We start from the raw sequence: 21,100 nt of genomic DNA, 5'->3' as shown, positions 1-21,100 counted from the left end.
TGTTAATTCCACAGCGCTTTACAGACATTATCATTACTATCCTCTTTGCAGCTCACAATCTAAATTCCCTATCAGTATGTCTTTGGAGTGTGGGAGGAAACCAGAATACCCAGAGAAAATCCACTCAAACAAAGATAGAACATATAAACTCCTTGCAAATGATTAGTTAATGATACACTAACTATTTTAAAGCAAAACAGGATTTACTTTTATAAGTAGCTAATCTGTCAAATTCAAGCATTCAGGAAGGCGATAAAAGGTCGACACAAAAGGTAGTGCATTTAAAAATACAGGTAGGACAATAGTAGGCTAGACACACAATCCACTTTGTATTGTTTTAGGTTAATCAGGTCCTATTGTTTGACTTGATGAGGAATCACAAGCACAAACCAAATAAACTTAATTTAACTTGTAATCAAATTGTTTAAACAGGATACCACCTACAGAAAGCAATAGAGTGCACATAGCATAAAACAGACCACATAAAGGAGGCAGGACAGATTGTGAAGGCAGACTGAGATCATTTGCTGAAGACTGCTTTTGAAGAGGTAACAAATTTATAGTGTCCTTTTCTATTGAATAATTATAAAATGTAATTCTTACTTAATAAATAATTGACAATTAAAAAAATACAATTATGGTACAAGTCATTCATGTATTATGACTACATAGAATTATTATACACTAATTTATTTTTTTATCCCATATCTCAACAGAAATTTAGTATATTCTGTATATAATATTTGTTTGAACATTACATTCTAATTTGTGTAATAAAATGTATAATATCTCTATCTTTAGAAAATAAGTAGTACATAAGCCATATTAGGCAAGATTATATAATTAAATAATTTTATATGACACATGATTAGAATATGGTTTCACTTTTCACATTTTTGGTTGCACTTGTTATAATTTTTCGTCCTCAACCAAACTTTCTATAAAGATTAAAGTTATGTAATTGAGCAAAAGATGAAAAAAAAAATTAAACATTCTCAAATTCTGAAAAAATGACCAAGTATGCAATGGACCAGGCAACTGTTAGGTGGATTCATAACTTAGTGATCGGACTCAAAGGGTGGTTGTAAATGGCTTCACATCCAGCTGGATGAATATCTCAAGTGGGGTACCACAGGGCTCCGTCCTGGGACCTGTATTGTTCAACATCTTTATCAATGATTTAGATGAAGGAATTGAGGGTAAACTGATTAAATTTGCTGATGACACAAAGCTAGGAGGGATAGCTAATACTAGAGAAGAGAGAGAGAGGATTCAAAAAGACCTAAATAAACTGGAGCAGTGGGCAGCAACCAACAGAATGGTTTTTAACAGGGAAAAATGCAAAGTACTACATCTGGGCAATAAAAATGAAAAAAGCATATACAGAATGGGAGGAATAGAGCTAAGCAACAGTACATGTGAAAAAGACTTAGGTATACTAATAGATCATAGACTGAACATGAGTCAACAGTGTGATGCAGCAGCAAAAAAGGCAAATACAATTCTGGGATGTATTAACAGAAGCATACAGTCTAGATCACGTGAAGTCATTATCGGTCTTTACTCCTCTTTGGTCAGACCTCATCTGGAATACTGTGTACAGTTTTGGGCACCACATTTTAAAAAAGACATAGACAAACTGGAGCAAGTTCAGAGAAGAGCGACCAGAATGGTGACTGGTCTGCAAACCATGTCCTATGAGGAACGGTTGCAGGATTTGGGAATGTTTAGCTTGCAAAAAAGAAGACTGAGAGGAGACTTAATAGCTGTCTACAAATATGTCAAGGGCTGTCACATTGTAGAAGGATCATCTTTATTCTCATTTGCACAAGGAAAGACTAGAAGCAATGGGATGAAACTAAATGGGAGGAGACACAGATTAGATATTAGAAAAAACTTTTTGACAGTTAGGGTGATTAATGAGTGGAACAGGCTGCCACGAGAGGTGGTGAGTTCCCCTTCAATGGACGTCTTCAAACAGAGGCTGGACAGACATCTGTCTGAGATGATCTAGTGAATCCTGCTTTGAGCAGGGGGTTGGACCAGATGACCCAGGAGGTCCCTTCCAACTCTACCATTCTAAGATTCTATGATTCTATGATTCTATGATTCTTTCCTCAGCAACACACAGCTGTTCTGTTTCTGTCAATTCCTGGTTTTTGGCAGGGCTGGCTCTCCTGAGCAGTGATACTGTATTAGTAGAATTGTAAGGATTCTTTCACATTGCATTTAATACACACTCAATGGCCCCGTTGGGGCATATATCTGAAGCCCCGCACAAAATGGAATTCAGATGTATGTGCCTACGGGGCCATGGACAATAAAGGTGCTGACAGAGCGAATGTGCGCTCTGCTGTGCATAATTTTTGAGCATGTACACCTACTGAAGACGGACACTCAGACATAGGAGACTGCATCTGAGTGTCCGCCTCCAGTAGGTGAAAGCTCAGCACTGGAGCCCGCATCAAAGGCAGGGACACCGCCAATCATGAAGGGGTTAAGAGAACTGAACTGACAGTAGTTGATGCTGGGGTTTGGTAATTTTGCGAGGTGAGCAGCTATAAAAGATGTATAGAAATCAAAGGGATGGAGAGGGGTGACAAAAAAAAAAACAATTGCAAACTTGCTTATTTTCATTCAAAACTAAAAAAATTAGCAACTCCTTTAAAGACAAAGATTTTTCTTTAAATTAATTTTTTTTTTTCAGAAGCATTAAATTTTTATTTATTTTTATTTTAACACTTATATAGCCATTAGAGGTCTTGTTTTTTTTGCTGATTAAATAATATTTTTTAATTACACAATTTTGTGTTTTATATTATTTACTAGCAAAATACCAGCGGCTTTGCTCATGGAAAATATGTTAAATTGTTGGTTACGCTTGCTAAGGTAAAATTTTCAGTTTCATAGGTGGCGCTATAGAGTACAAGTCCTCTTTTTCTCAGAAGAGGCAATTTGCATATTAAATTTCCCAGAGGAGCATTGCATGACGAATAAGCCTCCTTACCTTGACATGCCAGAGCTGGTGTGTCACTCTCCATAAGGAGAAACTCTACCCCTTAGACCTCAGTCCAGAGCCTCTCACCAAGCCAAATCAGTTCTCATACTTTGCACTGACGAGGGCCAACAGCCCGAAACACCGTGTCTGCAAATTGAGATTCTGATTTGGCTTTTATCCTAAATCATATTGCATGACTAGTTAAAGGGTTGATTGTGACTTGTAGGATCGCTACTTCCAATAGGTGGCGCTATAGAGTACAAGTCCTCTTTTTCTCTGAAGAGGCAACTTGCATCCTGAATTTGACATTTTTAGTGTTTAAAATTTGTTTTGCCAACTCTTCTTTTTTGTTAGTTTGGCGTTAACAGTTGTTTATTTTTACAAATTTGTCGTAACACTGAGGTGAACAACAACTACTTTTTGAACAAACTTTTATTAATTATTAACCCCTTACCAACTTTAGACGTACTCCGTACATCTTGGTTGGTAAGTATTTACCAACCTTGGACATTCTGAGTACGTATAGGCAATTTTGCACACAGGGACTGTGCTCGTATGATCACCGCTGGGTGTCAGCTGATTCTGACAGCTGACATCCAGCACTCAGTGCCAGGAGCACCACTCTCGGTACTTTAACCCCCTAAATCATGTGATCTCAGCATTTAGACTGCAAGGTAAATTCATATAGGCATGGAGTGATAGTATTGACACCATATTTGCCTCATAGAATTTTATACCATTGGGCAGTTAAGAAAGAATAAATTACATTTTTACCACTAAAATATTGTTTTAGCCCCAAGTTTTTTGATTTTTCTAAGTGCTAACAGGAGACATTTTTACAACAAACAGAGGTCCATTTTTTCCTGAGTATGGAAAAACCCTACATGCAATTGGGAAATAGTTTTCAGGCACAGTGCCAAGCTCAGAAGGGAAGAAGCACCATATTATAACGCAGATTGGAATTCAGATTTTCCTGTTATAGTTTGCGGGTGCCATGACCCACTGGGATAGCCACTGAGGTGCCAGAGCAGCAGAATCCCCCATAAGTAACTCCATTTTACAAAACTAAACCTCTCAATGAATTCATCTAGGAGTGCAGTGATCATATTGACACCACAGGTGTGTCACAAAATTTTATACCATTGGGCAGTGAAGAAGAAATAATTACTTTTTTACCACAAGAATTTAGTTTTATTCCCAAATTTCACATTTTCACACAGGGAAGTGGGTAAAATGATGCCAAAACTTGTCCCACAATTTTTGCTGAAACTAGCAATACCCCTTATGTGGCTGTACAGTACTGCTTAGCCATACGGTGAGACTCGGGGTGGATGGAACGCTATTTGCCTCCTGGAGCGCAGATTTTCCTAGAATAGTTTGCAGACTCCATACACAGAGCTCCTAAGTGCAAGAAGAGCAGAATCCCCCCCAAGTGACCCCATTTTGGAAAATATACCCCTTTGGGAATTTATTTACATGTGTAGTGATGATATTGACTCCATCTGTGTTTTCCAGAAACAAGCAGCAATGGATGTTGCTGAGTGAAAATTACAAACTGCTATTCTAGTGACCAGTACATTATAGTGACCAATATGTTATGCTCAGATCATGTTTCCCTCTGCCCTTAGATCGGCGCCCTCGCATGTAAGGCGCCACATCATGATGACATCTGGGTCACCAGGCACTAGTAAGTTAGTTAGATCATTTGCAGTGCATGATCTAACTAACTTGTGTCAGTGCAGAACTGACACTTACAAAGCAGAGCAATGATCCTGCATTGCTATGCTTTATAACTGCAATCAGATTGCTCAATGTGAAAGTTATAGTGGGACTAAGTAAAATGGTAAAATAAAATTGTAAAAACATTTAAATTAATGAAAATAATAAAAAAAATTAAATACATTGTACTGATAAATTTGTAATTTTATGTTAAAAAAATAAAATAAAAAAAGTGCACATATTTGGTATCACTGTGTCCAGAACGATCTGCCCCATAAACCTGTCACACTAGTTAGCCCCTTCAGTAAACACTGTAGAAAAATTAATAAAAAACGGAGCAAAAAACTATGCTTTTTCATCATACAACCAAACAAAAAGTAAAATGCGATCAAAAAGACAAATGTAAATAAAAATGGTACCACTGAAAACGTAATCTTGTCCCTCGAAAAAACAAGCTGCCATACAGCGTGATGAGCAGAAAAATAAAAAAGTTGCAGCTCTCAGAATAAAGCAATGCAAAAATTAATATTTTTTCTATAAAATAGTTTTTGTTGTGTAAAAGCACCAAAACATAAAAAAATATAAATGTGGTATCACTGTAATCATACTGACGCAAAGAATAAAGCTGCCTTATCAATTTCACCACACTCAGAACGGCATAAAAAAAACAAAAAAAATAATTCCTGAATTGCTTGGTTTTGTTCACAAAAATCAGAATAGAAAGCGATCAAAAAATGTCATGTGCCCTAAAATGGTACCAATAAAAACGCCAAGTTGTCCCTAAAAAAACAAGCCATAACATGACTCTGTTGGCCGAATAATGGAAAAATTACAGCTCTCAAAATATTGCGATGCACAAACTTGTTTTTGCAGAAAAAAAGCATCTTTTCACTTGTGACAGCAGCCAAACATAAAAACCTGATATAACTCTATCACTGTAATCACACAGACCCGAAGAATAAAGTCTTCTAATCACTTATACCACATGAGAATAGACGTAAAAATAAATAAAACCAATTCTTCACAAGCTGTTGATTTGCTTATTCTTCCTCCCAAAGATCGCAGTAAGGCTCGGCTCACATTTATCCTGCGCTCTACACTGAGCACTTACACCGGGGTTTCCATGTAAATCTTTGAAATATATTATTCAGACAGAACCCCCGGTGGAAGATTCCCTTTAATGAGGCAGATGGAGACACTATGGAAGTCGTCTGACCTATGATCCGGCAGTGTCCGTCTTTTCAGGCATGCATAAAAGCGCGTTCGACCACAGTTTTTTGCACTTCTGAAAAGAACACCACTGAACCGAGGCCAGACAGCATTCAGAGTAACTCTGCTGCCTCATTACAGTGAATGGATCCCTTGGGGAGTTCATCGGAATCACGTCATTCAGAGATTTAGATGGAAACCCCAATGTAAGTGCTCAGAATAGAGCGCAGAATAAATGCGGTCCAAAATGTTATGTAAAATGTTCCCAACAAAAGTTTCAACTCAATCCACAAAAAAAATCTTCCACTCAGGTCCGCCATCTGTTAACGGAAATATAAGGGGCTTCCATATTACTGGTAGTACAAAGGCTCTGCAAAAGCGCTATTACTCCTCGCCCTCAAAAGAAATCCAGCAAATTCTTCATTCCCAAATCCAAATGTCCCTCTCCCTTCTGAGCCCCAGTGTGCCTAAACCACATTTAGCGTCCACATGTTTGCCATTTCTGTAGCGATGAGAGCCCTTCTAATTTACGGGTGCATGTCTCCAGAAACATGATCTGAGCATAACATATTGGTCACTATAATGTACTGGTCACTAGAATGGCAGTTTGCAATTTTCACTCAGCAACATCCATTGCTGCTTGTTTCTGGAAAACACAGATGGAGTCAATATCGTCATTACACATGTAAATAAATTCCCAAAGGGGTATATTTTCCAAAATGGGGTCACTTGAGGGGGATTCTGCTCTTCTTGCACTTAGGAGCTCTGTGTATGGAGTCTGCAAACTATTCTAGGAAAATCTGCGCTCCAGGAGGCAAATAGCGTTCCATCCATCCCGAGTCTCGCCGTATGGCTAAGCAGTACTGTACAGCCACATAAGGGGTATTGCTAGTTTCAGCAGAAATTGTGGGACAAGTTTTGGCATAATTTTACCCCATTCCCTGTGTGAAAATGTGAAGTTTGGGAATAAAACAAAATTCTTGTGGTAAAAATGTAATTATTTTCTCTTCACTGCCCAATGGTATAAAATTTTGTGACACACCTGTGGTGTCAATATGATCACTGCACTCCTAGATGAATTCATTGAGAGGTTTAGTTTTGTAAAATGGAGTTACTTATGGGGGATTCTGCTGTTCTGGCACCTCAGGGGCTATCCCAGTGGGTCATGGCACCCGCAAACCATAACAAGAAAATCTGAACTCCAATCTGCATTATAATATGGTGCTCCTTCCCTTCTGAGCTTGGCACTGTGCCTGAAAACTATTTCCCAATTGCATGTAGGGTTTTGCCATACTCAGGAAAAAATGGACCTCTGTTTGTTGTAAAAATGTCTCCTGCTAGCACTTAGAAAAATTAAAAACTTGGGGCTAAAACAACAGTTTAGTGGTAAAAATGTAATTTATTCTTTCTTAACTGCCCAATGGTATAAAATTCTATGAGGCAAATATGGTGTCAATACTATCACTCCATGCCTATATGAATTAATTGGGAGGGGTGAATTTCTAAAATGAGGTCACATATGGGGGTTTCTGTTGTTCTGCCACCTCAGAGACTCTGCCAATGTGACATTGGCTCCCTCAAACCATCCCAGGAAAATCTGAACTCCAATATTGAGCTTCTTCCCTTCTGAGCTTTGCATAGTGCCTCAGAAGTAGTTTTCAACCACATCTGGTGTTGCACAAAAAATTTCACAACACATTTTGGGATCCAATTTCTCCTGCTATCCCTGTGAAAATGAAAAAGTTTGGGGCTAAAACAAAATTTGTGTGGGAAAAATATATATTTTTTCATTTCCACAGATCAAAGTTGTAAAATTCTGTGAAGCACCTGGGGGTTCAAGGTGCTCACCACATATGTAGATAAATTACTTGAGAGGTCTAGTTTACAAAATGGGGTCACTCACTAGTCAGGGTTTTCCACTGTTTAGGCACATCAGGGGCTCTTCAAATGCGACATGACACCCACAGACCATTTCATCAAAGTCTGTATTCCAAAACATCACTCCTAACTTCTGTGCCCTGCCGTGCGCCCAAACAGTAGTTTTCCTCCACATATTGGATAACGACGTACTCAGGAGAAATTGCACAACAATTTCTATTTTGAAATCTCTCTAATTACCCTTGTGAAAATGCAAATTTGGGGCTAAAAGGACATTTTTGTTGAAAAAATGTCATTTTTTTATTTTCACAGCTCAACGTTATAAATTTCTGTGAAGCACCTAGGGGTTCAAGGTGCTTACCATACATCTACATTAGTGATGAGCGAGTACCAAAATATTCGTAATCGCTATACTCGTAAAGAGAACTTTGTAATAATCGTTCCGAATAGCGAGTACAATGTAAGTCAATGGTAAATGAGAGTAATTTTCTGCTGGACCCTACAAAGGGGTTTGGGGGTCTGATGAAAAGGCTGAAATGGATGGGAAAGTGATGAAACAGAATGAGAAGAGCCTGGAGAATATGCCTGCATGCATTTCTGACTCACATATGGTTTCTGGGAATAAGTTTGTCGCAGTATTACGCCACTTTTACAGACACACAAGAACAACTACCAAACCTAATCTAAATTGCATTTAACAGGCCAAAAAGGTTAAGAAACAGTTTTTCCTGCATATTCACTTGTATATAAGGATAAACAAACCAGAGAAACAAAAAAAAAATCCCTTTTAGTGTTTGTTCACACTTGTGGCTTTTTTTTCGCCTTTTACAATTGGGAGGGCCCTGACTTATACATTTTGAAGGTCCCTCTGTCATACATCATTTTTAGTTCGCTATTCCCCAGTACTTTACAAGCACAGCTAGAATGTACCAGTAAGTATCTTGATCTTTGACCTGAGAGGCCTCAGGTGGCTCTGTAATATGAGTTTTGGAGGGACAGCTGTTACTTAGACATTTGGGCGGTCCCTCCATCATTGACACTCAAATAGTGGAATACATATTCCATAGCAGTTTATAATGTGCCCATTGTAGCGTTGGGCTTGACCCTCCTCCTCCTCTTCCACCTCCTCACCACCATGTGATACTGCGACTCTAAATTCAAATGTTCAGAGGGCTTGCAGTAGGCAGGAAAGCTGAGTTTTGTGAGAGCCCTCGTATGGCCCTGTAACATACATTTTGAAGTGCCCTCCTCTAGAAATTTTGGAGGTCCCTCTTGTGTACATTTGAGAGTGCCCTCACTTATTCTTATTGTAGGTCCCTCACTCTATTATTGAACTCATTTAAGGGCAGAGGCTACAGAAAAAAAGGTCAAGATACATGGAGTACTAGAAGGTAACAATGAGTGCAGCCTGCGATCCTCAGGTATGGCTGAACTCTGTGAACCAGAAAAATAAAGCTTCACTAGTAAACTGGATGACGAGCTCAAATATATCACTTGTGCAAGTCAAAGGACAAAGGATATATGGTTCCCCCCCTCCAGGATGGGTTGGAGAAGCTTCTAATAATGGCTCAGATTATAATTATAATTAATTATAATAATGGCTCTCCAGATTATATAGCAAGAGAAGACTTCTTGATACTGTACTACTTGGTCCAGTGCAGAATGTGCATCGTATTTCAAAAAATTACTCCTGGGGGCTGTGTCATAGGTGCCGGAAGATTCCATGACAAGGGCTTCCCTTGACGAAACATTATCTACCATGGAGTACTGTAGTAGTTGTGGCCCTCCATTCAAGTTTTCAGAGGGCAATCAGTCGGTCATCAACAATCAGTGTAAATTTCTATTGAATATGTATCCCCTATCTCAGTCACAATGTGGCACAACCTGTGACAAGGGCCTCCAATGACATATATTAGTTTGGTAGGACCACTGTACATGCCAGATTTGTCCACTGCACAATGCGCATAGGGTTTGTAAAAATTAGCCCTATGGGCTGAGTCATGGTTGACACAGGAAGCCACCATCCCAAGGGCCATCAATCACAAATAGTAGTTAGGCTGGAGTAGGAATACTGTCCTGGTTTGTCCACTGCACAATGTGCATAGCGTTTGTAAAAATTAGCACTATGGGCTGAGTCATGGTTGACGAAGGAAGGAAACAGGTTTTTATGTGAAGGGGGTGAAGTTAACAGCAGTAGCATGAATCTGCATTTTTGGTGAATTTAGGTTGGCTTGCTGTCATCTGAAGGGATTACAAACTGGAGATATCCCGTCCTGGTTGAATTTATTCAGAGTAAGTCTGTCTGCATTTTCCGTGGAGAGGCGTGTGCGCCTATCAGTGATGATTGCTCCAGCAGAACTGAAAACACGCTCTGACACCACACTAGGAGCCGGGCAAGCCAGCACCTCCAAGGCATATAAGGAGAGGTCGGGCCAATAATTAAAGGGAACTGAAGCGTCAGAAAGGACGCACGTATGGTTACTTAAGTACCCCTTGACCATGTTCTGCAACTTTTACCTCCTTGGCATTGTTACAGGCACAGATAACCCTTGCTGCTGTGCTGGTTTATTGAAAATTGCCCAATTTGTGCACATTTTCCCCCCACATCTGTTGGAGCTGGTGTTCATGTCTCTCCCCATTATCCCTTGTTGTTGAAAAGAGCCAGTACCTCTGCCACCAGCATTGTCTGAGGGTGATCTTTTCAGCAACTGATCTACAACGGCCCTCTTGAAGATTCCATTGTAAAACTCTTTGGTGACTCCAAAAGGAGAGAAGGAAATTTCTCCTTGTTCCGTGGATCGAGAAAGGTGGCCAACCAGTATGGGTTGTTGGATAAAATGTGACTCACGCGAGGGTCTTGCCACAGACACTTACACATGAACTGTGCCATGTGGGCCAAGCTGCAAAAAGGCAAATGTTCTGTGTCCCCAATAGTAGAAACAGTACCCATCCTCTCCTCACGCTGACTCACCTCCTCCTCCACCTCCTCCTCTCCTGCCCATCCAGGCTGGACAGTCATGTAGCTTGGGTTGGGTGTCCCCTCTGTAGCATTACAAGTCCCCTCGGTAGCACAGAAAAACAAGTCCTCTCCCTCCTGATCTTCCTCCTCATCACCCAATGTTGCCTCAGAATATTGGCTGGGTAGTATCACCCATTGGAAAATCTGGCTCCATACCAACATGCTGGGCACTCAAAGCTTCCTCTTTGAGATTATGCAGTGATTGTTTCAAGAGACTCAGCAGTGGGATGGTTACGCTGATAATAGCCTGATCACCGCTCACGAGGTTGGTGCAGTTCTCAAGAACCTCACAAATGTCAGTGATCTACACTCACTCAACAGTTGTTACGTGTGGTGGTTGACTCTCAGTCTGACGGGCATATTGAAGCTGGTATTCAGCTACTGCCCTCTGCTGTTCACTAATCCTTGCCAACATATGATATGTTCAGTTCCACCGCGTGGGCAGGTCGCAAATGAGTCGGTGACTTGGAAAATTCAAGTGCTTTTGCAGCGCTGTAAGAGCAGAAAAAGTGGTAGAGGAATGGCAGGAATGGGCGCTAATATGGCGCACCTTCTCAAGTAGGTACGGCAAGTCACGGTAAGTTTTCAGAAATTTCTGAACAACTAGGTTCAGCACGTGAGCCTTGCATGACACGTTTACCAGCTTGCCGACCTTTAAAGCCGCCACCAGGTTACGCCCATTATAGCAGAAGACCAGACCGGGTTGAAGGTGCAGCAGGGAGAGCCACTGATCAGTCTGTTTTAAATCTTGCCACAGCTCTACTACAGTGTGTGCTTTCTGACCTAAAGCAGAGCGTGTTGCCGCTTTGCCGATGCACTGCTGCACAGGCCCCAGCTTGGCAGTGATGGGGAGGGTAATTCAGCAGAGGATGAGGAGCAGGAGGAGGGGAGAGAGGAAGTGGAATATGAAGAGGCGGAAACCCTGACGGAAGTTGGGCCCGCTATTGACGAGCCCAGGGGGAAGGGGATTACTCGGGTACCCGGGCCTTTAGCCTGGCCTTGGGGATGTCACAGTGGTCGGCTCCCAGGCCCGTACCCTGGGGTCACTCTTTAAAAAGGGGCTAATAGATTTCTTAGTTTTATGAAAGTTCGTGATACCACCTGTGGCTTCTGGTGAGAATCACCAGCGCTGCGCAGTCCACTGAGGCCGATGATAAGGCAGCTCGATGGTATAGCTCCCCACAGGTGGAGCTGGGCCTCAGGGCAGCGTACGGAGAGGGGAATGCAGGACAGTTGAGACCCAGCCGGGTCTGAGCAAGTACAGGGACAGACACGATAGTCACTTCAGTACCTTTTACTGATGGAAATTCAGACACGTCCCGGAGCATTGTAGGGTGAAGGGTGCATGTCTGGATCCTCCCCAATGAGCGAGTGTAGGGCCTCCTGTTACTTGCCTCTGCGTAGTAAGTTTCTGACCTGCCTGGAGCTAGGCCTAACTTTGTCTCTGTCCTGCGCTGGTTGACCTTGTGGTAGGGCCTTTCCTTGGAGTGCACGCTCCTCAGCTTGTGGGGCCTATGTGTCTCCCGGCTCTGTTACGTATCAGCACTTTAGCGATCCTGGGTCTTGTAGTTCTCCAGGGATTCCGGCTATGCCTTACTGGGTCATAGAGATCCCGGTAAGCTTCGGACCCGGTGTCCGGTAAATTCTTTGTGGTGAGCTGGTTAAGCTCCTCTGCCCCCTTTGTACGAACTCTCCACTCACCTTCGGCCTACTCGGGCCCTCACTAGGCTACTCACACTAACGGCAGCTTGCCGTGCTTCACCGATCTTATGCCGCCGGCACACCTTAAGCTCCCTATTCTGAGCTTCAACTGAGTCTGGACTGTGCTCCACTGCAGGCTGACCTCTTTCAGGCGTCTCTACTGCAGGAACTCTCTCAACAGACTAAACTGCCTGGCTCCACCTTCCCTATTTATATCCCTAACGGGCTCCCTCTGCTGGTCTGAGGTGGAAGGTGGAGATGTGTGAATGTTTATGGGGGCCTCTTGTGGAGGAATTCATCAATGCACTCTTCCAGGATCTGTGATACCAAGCGCAGCTGGGCATCACATTCCACCCTAGCAAAGCTCAGCACTCCCGGGCTGAAGTACATTTTATAAAACAATAACAATAGGAAACATGAACAATCTTCCCTTTATGGGAGGCACCAAGCTTAAACGTTGCATAACAATATAACCAATACAAAGTGTCCTCAGAGTTCAAGTCTTTTATGGTGAGGTTCCCAGACAGGATGTCCATCTCATAGGGTAGAGTACTTGGTGGTTTGAGGGACCTGTCCCAAACCCTCAACGTAGGCCCTGGGGTGGCTGCAGGGCATGAAGATCCCGAGTTGGACCTCCAATAGAGCCACTCCAGACAGGTTTTCCTTCTGAGGTCACCGAAAGGGGCACTCCAGGGAGCGCAATTATATACAAAAGCAGTTTTTGGGCTACACATAGTCCTCAGCCATGCAGTTCTTAGATAAACAATAAAGGAAATCATTAGGTAAAACACAAAGTAATATACATATGCATGAAAATACACAATAATACAGTTTAATACCCCAGGGGTAACTATCTACATTTGTCAGAGTTTAGCTATTTTACTCAGTGTATCTAACAGGGGGTTTGCCTCTCGTGCTACGTGTTGATCTGTGTAGTGCGGTGGTCTGTGGGGTATCAGAGTCTGTATTTTCAGTTACCCTACCAGTTCTACGTGTGACCAAGTTGTAAAACTGCCTTAACCTCTCTCTTGGACTGGCAAGTTCACCATTGGCTGGGCCCTCTTGCTCTGCTCCTACCGGGGATCCTTCGTCCGTGGATACTTCTTGAGCTGGCTCTTCTGCAGCACTTACAGGTTCAACTTGCTGTGGAGGGTTTTCTGGCTGTTCGTAGAATTGGAGTGCTGGAATGATTACTGCACCTCCTATTTGAGGCCAATCTGCTTGGAAATCTCCTAGGTCAGTGTGTATCACTGCTTCTTCAGGTTCTTCCGGGATTGTGAGTGGCACTTCTTCCTGGAGTTTCAGTAAATCTGGACACAAATTTAGGTGGTCCCTGGACACTGTTGCAGTCGTCCTTACTCCATCTCGACTGATTATGCAGGTCTTCTAATTATCAAATCTTGACGGTAACCCAGTGTAGGGTTCTCTCTCCCACTGGTCATCAAGTTTGTGGTTTCTTCTTTTCCTTTTCAATACTGTTTCACCAGGTGTGAAGGGTTCTGCGGGCGCGTTTTTGTTGTAGTGCGCCTCCTGCTTTTCTCTCACCCGAGTGAGACTGTCCTCGACACAGGCTTGTACTCTTCTGTACTGCTCTTGTCTGGTCATGTCCCAGTCCTCAGTGGTCATATCAGCTTCAGGCTCAACAACAATAAGCTCCAGATCCATGGGCAGCTTTCCTGGCCTTGCCCGCATGAGTTATGCCAGAGTGCAATTGGTGGAACTTACTGTTATATGATTGTACAGATCCACTAGGTCAGGTAGTAGGTCTGGCCACTGATTTCTCTCCTCAAGTGGTATGGTCTTTAGCAGGTCGATGATGATGTTGTTCATCTTTTCGCAGAGACCGTTGGTTTGTGGGTGGTACGGTGTAGTTCTTATCTTTTTACAACCATACAAATGGCAGAACTCCTTGAACAACTCAAGCCTCAAAGGCCGGGCCTTGGTCCATCAGCACCTGCTCTGGGTAACCATGGGGTCTACAGAAATACGCTTGGAACGTCTTTGCTGCTATCTCTGCCGTCAGGTCTTTGACGGGGGCGACCACCAGGAAACGTGAGTAGAGATCCACCATGGTCAGAGCATAGGAGTACCCTGACCTGCTGGGGGACAGCTTGACATGGTCCAGGGCCACGATCTCCAGGGGCCGAGTCATCTTGATGGGTTGCAGGGGTGCCTTCTGGCTGCTGTAGTCTTTTCTTCTAAGGCCACAGGGTCCACAGTCCCGGTACCACCTCTCAATGGAGCTGCGCATTCCTACCCAGTAGAATCGACACTTCAGCAGGGTCTCTAGCTTTTTCCAGCCAAAGTGCCCCGCCTGATCGTGGTAAGCTTCTAATACCATTTGGATGTCTGTCTTGGGGACCACTATCTGCCATACCATCTCATGGGTTTTTGGATTGACGTACCTCCGGCACAGCTTCTCACGATAGATAAACAGCCGGCTTCTCTGGTTCCACAGCTGCTTTGCTTGCAGAGACGCTTCTTTCTCCAGAGAGGCACCTTCTTGGGTTATCAGCTCCTTGATGCGGCTGACAACCGGGTCACTGTCCTGGGTCTCTTTCCAGCTGTGGTGAGGCAGGGGGTTTAACGTCTTTCCACGCTGCCTCCTGGAGGCTCGTTGCTCGTGGATCATCCCATTCCGGTGAAAGGCAGGTAGCTCTATCTCTTCCAGGTCATCCACTTCTTCTGTGTCTGACTGGTGAGGCATCCTGGACAGGGCATCGGCGTTGGCGTTCTTGCGGCCCGCCCGGTATTTAATTGTGAATTGGTAGTTTGACAGCCGAGCCATCCATCGTTATTCCAGTGCTCCCAACTTAACTGTTTCAAGATGGGTCAAGGGGTTGCTATCAGTGAAGGCAGTAAACTTTCTGGAGGCTAGGTAGTGCTTAAACCTTTCAGTGATGGCTCAAACCAAGGCCAGGAACTCCAACTTAAAGCTACTATAGTTCTCTGGGTTCCTCTCAGTCGGGCGGAGCTTCCTGCTTGCATAAGCGATCACTTTCTCTTGGCCATTCTGCTTCTGACTTAGAACAGCGCCCAGCCCTTTGTTGCTGGCATCTGTATACAGCAGGAACAGTTGGCTGTAGTCAGGGTAGTCTAGGATCTCATCGCCTGTCAGGATCTCCTTCATCTCCTGAAATGACTTGGTTTGCTCCTTACCCCAGTGGAATGGGGGATTTCTGCCTTTGGGGGACTGCCCTACCAGGAGGTCTTGCAGAGGAGCTGCTTTCTTGGTGTAGTCTTTTACAAACCTCCGGTAGTACCCTATTAGTCCCAAAAACTGACGCACCTCCTTGAGGTTCTTCGGCTCCGGCCACTTCTGGATGGCTGTGACCTTCTCCGGGTCTGGTGCTACCCCTTCCGGACTGACAATGTGCCCCAGGTACTGTACCTTTCTCTTGAGCAGGTGGCACTTTGAGGGCTTCAACTTCATCCTGTACCGGGACAGTGACTCAAATACCTCTTCCAGGTGTTTCAAGTGGTTCTCGTACGTTCTTGAGTACACTATTACATCGTCCAGTAACAAAGTCTCGAAGTTGTGGTGTCCCAGGCAGCACTCCATCAATCTCTGGAACGTTCCAGGGGCATTGCAGAGTCCAAACGGCATACTGTTGAACTCGCAGAGTCCCATCGGGGTGGTGAAGGCCGTTTTCTCCCGATCCGCCTCAGTCACAGCTACTTGCCAGTACCCACTAGTGAGGTCAAGGGTGGAAAAGTAATTTGCAGACTTTAAGGCAGCTAGGGACTCCTCTATGCGTGGTAAAGGGTATGCATCCTTATGTGTAATGCGATTTACTTGACGGTAATCTACACACATTCTCATGCTCCCGTCCTTTTTCCTAACTAGCACAATGGGAGCTGCCCAGGGACTACAACTATCCCTTATTACCCCCGCCTTCCTCATGTCTTGCAACATCTCCTTTGCCTTCTGGTAGTGAGCTGGTGGTATAGGCCTGTAACGTTCTTTGATTGGGGGATGGTCGCCTGTGGGGATATGATGTTGAACCCCCTTAACCCTCCCGAAGTCAAGTGGATGTTTACTGAACACCTGCGCGTATTCTTGAACCACCCGGTGTACACCCTGTTTTTGATGGGCAGGAGTGGTGTTTGTCCCAACATGGAGCTGTTGACACCAATCCTCCACCTGGATTGCAGGGTCATTATCCTCCACTTCATCTGGTGAGGTTAAGGACTCCGCCTTGTGAATGCAGTTGTTATCTATAGCATGTAATTTGGCAACAGTGGCATAACGGGGCAATCTGACTTCATCTTCCCCACAGTTGAGAAGAAGGACGGGCACCCTCCCATTACTTACATCTACCACTCCTCTGGCGATTAAGAGCGTGGGTGTATGTTCGGAGCAAAGGGGTTCTACCACCGCCTGGTAGCTCTCTCCTCTAAGACCTATAGCAGCTCTACACCAGATGAGCATTTCACTCATTGGGGGGGATGACAATGGGTATTGGGTCCGTCACCCGCACGTTACCGATTTCACCTTCTGTTAACCTTACTTGCTGTTGGTACATCAAGACTCGGATCTCCTTCTGCAGCGCCCTCCACTGTCTTGGTCTGGCAGTGTCAGCTATCTGTTGGAGCAAGAACACAACTTCTCCCAAACAGTTACCAACAATGTCAGTGCCAAGTACCATATACGGATTGGTGTCATCAGGGTTAGTCTCTACTACAATTAGCCCCTGGTCCTTCAGCTCCACTCTCCCCACCTTTACAGTCACATTCTTAACCCCGATTAGGTTAAGGGGGAGTCCACTTGAGGCATAAATAGAAAGATTTGGAGCTGGCGGACGTAGATCGTCCATGGACCAGAACCTCTTGTAGAGGACGTCAGGCATGATGGTTACCAGAGATCCTGTGTCCAGCAGAGAATGCGTCGGAATCCCGTCCAACACAATGGACAGGAAGGGTCTTTCTCCGACGAACCTGTTGTACCAGTCTGATGGGCCTGGGTAGTTTACTGCTGGGTGTCGGCCCTCGGACCAAGGGTTTTCTCGTTTAAAGGACAATTCTGGGTGGTGTGTCCGGTCTTATGGCAGCGGTTGCAGGTAGGGTCCCTCGGCGGACGGGGCTGGTCACTGGTCCTTGTAGAGGGTGGTGTTGGCCTCCTCCTCCTTCGCATCCAGGGGACATCCTCAGGGCTATCGGCTAACAGGATTTTCCCTCCTTCCTCGGGCTCCGTTCACAGCTGCAGGGCACTCAGCACAGTGGTCAGGGTTTTGCTCAACTGACGCACTTCAGAGCACAGACTGTCCAGTTCTTTAGGGGACGTTGCTGGAACCTTAGCTTCAGCAGCCACTGGAGAAAAGGTGGGTGAAGCAGGTACTGGGGTAGCCCCACCCTGGTAACATTGGATGGCATTTGTTTCCAGGGGCTGCAGTCCTTTTATAGCCATGTCCTTAAGATTATCAAAAGTGGCATCTGGATGATCCAGGGACCACCAACGCACAGTCTTTGTAATGCACACGCCCGGACTGACTGGCGTGTGCGTGATTAGTGATTCCACTGTGCCATGAACCGGAGAGTGCCTGGAGGGGCGTAACTAAGTATCTGCCCGATCCGACCAAGGATGGCATACGACGCCAGTGCACCAGGTAGGAACCAAGCAGAGGGACCTGGTGCGACTCCAGGTCAGACCCCGGACACGGCTGTTGACCCACACCGGGGAATACAGGAACAGGCAGGCTAGAGTGCAGGCTGGGTAAGGTCCAGTACAGACTGGGAGACGGGTTCAGAGCCGCAGATGCAGTAATCAAGCAGAGCAAAGCAAAACAGCAGGTGCGGTAGACAAGGCCGAGCAGAGCAAAACTGCAGACGCGGTGGACAAGGCCGAGCAGAGTAAAACCGCAGACGTGGTGGACAAGGCTGAGCAGAGCAAAATCACAGACGTGGTGGACAGGGCTGGGCAGAGCAAGACCGCAGACGCGGTGGACAAGGCTGAGCAGAGCAAAACCACAGACGCGGTGGACAAGCCGGAGCAGAGCAAAACCGCAGACGCGGTGGACAAGGCTGAGCAGAGCAAAACCGCAGACGCAGTAGACAAGGCTGAGCAGAGCGAAACCGCAGACGCGGTAGACAAGGCTGAGCAGAGCAAAACCGCAGACGCGGTAGACAAGGCTGAGCAGAGCAAAACCGCAGACGCGGTAGACAAGGCTGAACAGAGCGAAACCGCAGACGCGGTAGACAAGGCTGAGCAGAGCAAAACCGCAGACGCGGTGGACAAGGCTGAGCAGAGCGAAACCGCAGACGCGGTAGACAAGGCTGAGCAGAGCAAAACCGCAGACGCGGTAGACAAGGCTGAGCAGAGCAAAACCGCAGACGCGGTAGACAAGGCTGAGCAGAGCAAAACCGCAGACGCGGTAGACAAGGCTGAGCAGAGCGAAACCGCAGACGCGGTAGACAAGGCTGAGCAGAGCGAAACCGCAGACGCGGTGGACAAGGCTGAGCAGAGCAAAACCGCAGACGCGGTGGACAAGGCAGAACAGAGCAAAACCACAGACACGGTGGACAAGGCTGAGCAGAGCAAAACCGCAGACGCGATAGACAAGGCTGAGCAGAGCGAAACCGCAGACGCGGTAGACTAGGCTGAGCAGAGCGAAACCGCAGACGCGGTAGACAAGGCTGAGCAGAGCGAAACCGCAGACGCGGTGGACAAGGCTGAGCAGAGGGAAACCGCAGACGCGGTGGACAAGGCAGAGCAGAGCAAAACCACAGATGCGGTGGACAAGGCTGAGCAGAGCAAAACCGCAGACGCGATAGACAAGGCTGAGCAGAGCGAAACCGCAGACGCGGTAGACTAGGCTGAGCAGAGCGAAACCGCAGACGCGGTAGACAAGGCTGAGCAGAGCGAAACCGCAGACGCGGTAAGCAAGGCTGAGCAGAGTGAAACCGCAGACGTGGTAGACGAGGCTGAGCAGAGTGAAACCGCAAGTGCGGTGGACAAGGCTGAGTGGGCAGGAACCACCGAAGCAGGTAAGTAAGACAGGACAGAGATAAATCGCTGATGCAGTAAACAGAGACAAAGCAAAGGGGACAGGGCTCTGTTCACATGGAACAGACTGGAAAAGAAAGGCAGAACCAGATACACACAAGGTACTTGCAAAGACGCGGTGGACAAGGCCGAGAAGAGCAAAACCGCAGACGCGGTGGACAAGGCTGAGCAGAGCAAAACCGCAGACGCGGTGGACAAGGCTGGGCAGAGCAAAACCGCAGACGCGGTAGACAAGGCTGAGCAGAGGGAAACCACAGACGCGGTAGACAAGGCTAAGCAGAGCGAAACCGCAGACGCGGTAGACAAGGCTGAGCAGAGCGAAACCGCAGACGCGGTAGATAATGCTGAGCAGAGCGAAACCGCAGACGCGGTAGACAAGGCTGAACAGAGCGAAACCGCAAACGCGGTAGACAAGGCTGAGCCGAACGAAACCGCAGACGCGATAGACAAGGCTGAGCAGAACAAAACCGCAGATGCGGTGGACAAGGCTGAGCAGAGCAAAACCGCAGACGCGGTAGACAAGGCTGAGCAGAGCGAAACCGCAGACGCGGTAGACAAGGCTGAGCAGAGCGAAACCGCAGATGCGGTAGACAAGGCTGAGCAGAGCAAAATCGCAAGTGTGGTGGACAAGGCTGAGTGGGCAGGAACTGCCGAAGCAGGTAAGTAAGACAGGAGAGAGATAAATCGCTGATGTGGTAAACAGAGACAAAGCAAAGGGGACAGGGCTCTGTTCACAAGGAACAGACTGGATAAGAAAGGCAGAACCAGATACACACAAGGTACTTGCAAAGAGGCGGTGGACAAAGCCGAGCAGAGCAAAACCGCAGACCCGGTGGACAAGGCTGAGCAGAGCAAAACCGCAGACGCGGTGGACAGGGCTGGGCAGAACAAAACCGCAGACGCGGTAGACAAAGCTGAGCAGAGCGAAACCGCAGACGCGGTAGACAAGGCAGAGCAGAGCGAAACCGCAGACGCGGTAGACAAGGCTGAGCAGAGCAAAACCGCAGACGCGGTAGATAAGGCTGAGCAGAGTGAAACCGCAGACGCGGTAGACAAGGCTGAACAGAGCGAAACCGCAAACGCGGTAGACAAGGCTGAGCCGAACGAAACCGCAGACGCGATAGACAAGGCTGAGCAGAGCAAAACCGCAGACGCGGTGGACAAGGCTGAGCACAGCAAAACCGCAGACGCGGTAGACAAGGGTGAGCAGAGCGAAACCGCAGACGCGGTAGACAAGGCTGAGCAGAGCGAAACCGCAGACGCGATAGACAAGGCTGAGCAGAGCGAAACTGCAGACACGGTAGACAAGGCTGAGCAGAGCGAAACCGCAGACGCGGTAGACAAGGCTGAGCAGAGTGAAACCGCAGACGCGGTAGACAAGGCTGAGCAGAGCGAAAGCGCAGACGCGGTAGATAAGGCTGAGCAGAGTGAAACCGCAGACGCGGTAGACAAGGCTGAGCAGAGCGAATCCGCAAACGCGGTAGATAAGGCTGAGCAGAGCGAAACCGCAAACGCGGTAGACAAGGCTGAGCCGAACGAAACCGCAGACGCGATAGACAAGGCTGAGCCGAAC

General features: G+C 46.1%; 1 long non-coding RNA gene across 1 annotated transcript in view; it reads left to right on the top strand.

The window, feature by feature from the left end:
* Positions 1–275: 275 nt before the first annotated feature.
* LOC141171954 (uncharacterized) overlaps positions 276–21,100 on the top strand; it is a 40,937-nt gene continuing 20,112 nt past the window's right edge. Inside the window, exons 1-2 of the long non-coding RNA XR_012252396.1 lie at positions 276–293; positions 433–548. This is a non-coding gene — a long non-coding RNA (uncharacterized lncRNA). The remainder of the gene's footprint in view (positions 294–432; positions 549–21,100) is intronic.

This window comes from Phyllobates terribilis, unplaced genomic scaffold, assembly GCF_046119375.1.
Source record: "Phyllobates terribilis strain yellow unplaced genomic scaffold, ASM4611937v1 Scaffold_1__5_contigs__length_1240528914, whole genome shotgun sequence".
In the NCBI taxonomy this organism is placed as follows: domain Eukaryota; kingdom Metazoa; phylum Chordata; class Amphibia; order Anura; family Dendrobatidae; genus Phyllobates; species Phyllobates terribilis.
The sequence above is the reverse complement of the archived record's forward strand: the minus strand, read 5'-3'. Positions and strand labels throughout refer to the sequence as shown.